This window comes from Chaetodon trifascialis, chromosome 3 (genome assembly GCF_039877785.1).
Source record: "Chaetodon trifascialis isolate fChaTrf1 chromosome 3, fChaTrf1.hap1, whole genome shotgun sequence".
NCBI lineage: Eukaryota > Metazoa > Chordata > Actinopteri > Chaetodontiformes > Chaetodontidae > Chaetodon > Chaetodon trifascialis.
The window spans coordinates 17,430,336-17,435,050 of NC_092058.1; positions in this window are offsets into that span (position 1 = coordinate 17,430,336).

Consider the following 4,715-nt stretch of genomic DNA (forward strand, 5'->3'; position numbering starts at 1 on the left):
CACAGCACTTTTTCCTGCTCACCACACCAAAGCACTTCATCCCTGCAGCCTGCCACTGCAAGAAAATAAATGCCCAGTGTGCACAAGGCTTTGGGTTAAATGGCAGGCTGGGTTGTCCCACTTGAGAAGAAGAAAGGTGCATATACACATATTGGAGTGATTAAGACCAGGAGGGAAGAGGATTTGCATTAGGAGAAGAACCGAAGAGAGTGATGGAATTTCTACCCCTTCTGCCACACCCATTTCTGCCCTTATATGGTAGCGCTGATGTGCTCAGGGCTGATGAAGTGCTTCACCAGTCGGTTCTCTGAGGGTATTATTTGGGCGAAGGGAGAGAAGGGGGTTGGTTGGCCTCCTTTACTAGTCTGTTCTCCTATGAAATACTTCTTTGTTTGCCTTTTCCCTTTTTTTCACCTTATCTTAAGAGCACTGATATGCTTTTGTGCTGGTTTATATTGCTGGGTTATTTACACTGTGCCATAGTGTAGGAAGAGAAAAGCTATAATGAATTATTTCTATAACATGATGATAATGTGTGCATAATTAAATCTCTGTGTGCATGAGCAGTTGTCAGTGGGTTAAGATCTGTCAGCATGTGTATGTGCATTGCACAAATGTTACACAGAAGAGTCTCCCTTAGAGGGTAAATCCTATGGACTGTTAAGGTCACCTGGTGAATGGGATAATTTAGCTCCATTTCCTGGCTGGCTAATATCAATAGATGGAGAGTTAAAAAGCATGAAGAGAGTGGGCGGCTATTAGCCCTTATAAATCACTCTGATTCTAGACAGAGAGAGCTGGAGATAGAGAGAAAGTAGTGGATGGGAGTGGAGGGTGTCAAGGACAGGAAAACTCCAGAGAATCTAAGTGAAAGAGTCTTTTAGCTCCAACAGAATGACCAACTTTCTCCCACACAGAGTGGTCTTTGATGGAAAGAGACACGAGACAAGCTAGAAATTGTTAGCTCAGACGTCATCTAAGATACCTCATCACTATTTACACTACTCAGCAAAAAATTGTATGTGTAAAAGAATAAAAAAGACCCAGGTGGGATGTTAGGCAATGTGTTGATCGGCCCTTGCAGGTCATCCCTGCGCATCCTCACGGCACCCCATCGCCTAATTACAGCAGGGACTAATTACAGGAGCAGGATTCAGTGCAGTAATTGGAATGCATTTGGGATTTTTTTAAAAAAGGACCTTCATTAGGTTAAATCAATAATGACTGGTCTTCAAAGGGACACAGTACAACTCTTCCAGGCCTCATTACATTTGAATAATGAGTAAATCTCATTTCGAGTAAACAAACAAGGCGGCCCTGCCTCCCTAACCTTGACATTTGGTTTAGCAATGTTTGATTCAACCTTCCACAGCAACTCTGCCATCTCTCCCAGTAACTTCTCAGTTCTCAGCACATTATGAGGATGTGAGGCCCTTGAGGATGCATCATTCTGGAAGAAGTTCAATCTCCTGGCCTCACAACAGTTGATGATATCCCCCACATTTTCCAGATTTCTCTCCACTGTCAATTATAGCTGTCCTGATTTACTGCTTTCTGGCCCCATTCATCTGAGGTCTCGACCCAACAACCTTTGCTCATTTAGAGGTCAAAGACGACTCCATGCCCCCTTTATTTTCGAGGTAAACTTGAGGTTGCATACGATCACGTTGCGAGCTGACCAGAAATGCTGATCAATGTACAGCTGCTGTTTCTCTTCCCTCTGACACCTTCTCTGTCCTTGATATCATTTAAGACACATAGATTTTGCTTTCTTCCTAGCTTCTGCCTTGCTCTAGTCACTATGTGTGTGTGTGTGTGTGTGTGTGTGTGTGTGTGTGTGTGTGTGTGTGTGTGTGTGTGTGTGTGTGTGTGTGTGTGTGTGTGTGTGTGTGTGTTTTCCTGGCTCTGTAACCATGTTTTCCATCACTGATTAGACCACTGATGCGCAGACTCGAGGGGTATTCCCTGCTGTCTTTTTTGCGGCATTGCACAGCCCACATCAGCTGCAGTGAAACTGATTCCCTCTGTCAATGCTGTCACATGGAGTTTACTTGTTGTCAGATATCGTCTCACACCAGCCACGGGGTGATTCCAGTTAATCATCACTCGCAGGATGTAATATTCCTCGAGCTATTGCAAACACTGGCACAAATACAACACATAGTGGGCAAACCGAGGCGTCACCAGGCATCGTTGTTCTTGTTCAGGGGCATATCCAACAGTCAGACATATTACTTTTCAGGTAAGGCATTATCATGGCTAACACAGAGTCAGCCCGCTGTTTCCTTCTCCTGAGAGAGGAAACCACAGATGTAACCAAACAGTCCCACGTTAATGTCAAAAATGACCTCCCGACTCATCCCCACCCTATCTGCCACAGCCCTGCCACCCATCTCCTCCCTCCCAGTGCTGTGGTTATTGTCACACGTCACATCTAAGCAAACATGAAATTTAAATATTAAGCAACTCCTCAGACAAGAAATGACATGCACAGTGGGACGGTCGCACAGATGGTGGTAGTGGTGGCAGGGGCAGCTGGAAACCAGCTCAAAGAAAGTATATCTGCACACCTACAACGGTCAAACCACAGCCATCTCTATAGAGAGTTACACTGTGGAGTGATTGAAGTCACATGGCATGAATAAGCCAATCAGGGCCAAAGGTTAGCCCTGAAATTCTCAGTTGCTCCATGGAGAGAAAAAAAAATCATATCACTGTCGAAAATTGGCTGATGTAGGCCTACATGTTTAAATGAAAAATTCATGTTTTATTCCATATTCACAGTGCTCTACTTGGCTTACATTAAGGGGGTTGTTGAAGCACAGAGGAATAAGTGAACAGAAGTTTCCATTCTACACAGAGAAGCTGAATGAAGATATGACTGAGAATTTTCTTTCAGCTACTGCAGCTCAGAAATGTTGAGTTCATGTCAGGGTTACAGTATCATTAGATTACTGTGCTATCACCCAACTCAGGCCACAGTCTGCGACATCTCTGTGCATTTGAGCCAGAGCCAAAGGCAGAGAAGTCATGCCAGAGGTGCTTTTAAAACTACTACATAATACTATGACACCAGCAGTGGCACTGCCTGCCCTCCTGTGTCCCTGGTGGAAAAAAGGCAGTGTGTTCAAGCATGCCTGTTGTTTCCCAGTGGAGAATATGGTTCCATTTGGTATTTAAATGGGTCAAACTGTGTTGATTTATTCATGCTCTGAGTCTTTAGTGCCACTCAGCCTGACAGGCAAGCTCCAGGCTCAACCCCTCTAAACATAAACTCTTCTTTCACCCTTCCCCAATATACCTTGATGCAAAGTATACAATATACTGGCTTACAGGGTATTCTTCCTGTTCTTAATACAGATGATTTCAATGAATTTCAGCCACTCAATAAATATATATTACAGAATATGGCCAACCCATTCCACTGTCTGTCAGGCTCATTTAAAGTTCCCCCACAAGTGATTTAATTACTCTGTGCAGAAATGATGGATAATGAGCCACAGAACTGAAACGATTAGTTGATGGTCAATTACTAGATTGACTGAAAATAGATTTTGAATATCGATTCTTCACTGAAGTCATTTTCTTAAGCTAAACATTTGATAGTTTAACTGCTCAAATGTTTTGTGGTTCTTTCTCTTCTATGAGAGTTAATTAAATATCTCTGGGTTTTTGACTGTTGGGCAGACAGAAAAAAAAAGTAATTTGAAGACATCACCTTGGGCTCTATGAAACATTTTTGATATTTTATAAACCAAAGGATTAATTAAGAAAATAATTGCTAGATTAACTGATAAAGAACATAATGGTGAGTTACAGCTCTAATGTAATTCACTGTAACATATTTTATGAATTTTGATCCATGAAAGAAAAGGGAAAAGTACTATACATATGAAATAATTTACAGTGAAGATTTTACTATAACATAAATGTAACAAGCCTAAGAAATGAGCTTTATAATGTGGGTTTGATGAAGATGAAGCCCCTTGGATGCACAACCAGAACAAAAAGATTGTTAAAAATATACATGAATGCACCATCTCTGATGCCACCTTAGCTCTGGTGGACCTATGTTTGCACTTCCTCCATGAACAAGCTTTCAGACAGTGCGGTCAGATGTGACAGGTATCCAAACCCTCTCAATCTCCCTTTGAAATCTGCAGGCTGGCGCTTCTGCTTTCATTGACTGCAGGTCATCTGTATCAGTGAGCAATACAAAATAACAGGAGCATTGTTCGCTGCACTCAAACATGAAAAATACTCATGAGACAAACATATATGCTGACACACAGAGCTGCATTGTGGGTTTTCACTCCTGGGAGGTGTAAATGATGGAAAGATGGAGAAAGGAGAGACGAAGGGCAGCAAGAGTTTGACCCATGATACACCTGCAGTGGAAGTCTTCACAAAGACCCGCACGCAGCGTGACAAACACGATGAGATTCTTATCAAGGTCACCACACAGCCAGGCTCGCTTCCATTTCTTGCACCTTCACAGCCAATAGAAAGGTCATTTCTCTCTGCATCAAAATAGGGTGTAAAGCTGTCATGTCAAGCAAATGGTATCAGTTGAAACATCATTGAAACAGCAGTCTAAAAGTCTAAATCATTGCATTCTAATTATAACGTATCATGATCTACATTCACTCCTTTTACATAAGCTTTGTTTTAAAGGCTCGTTTTAGCCTTTTAAATTTCATGAGCTGCCTTACAGT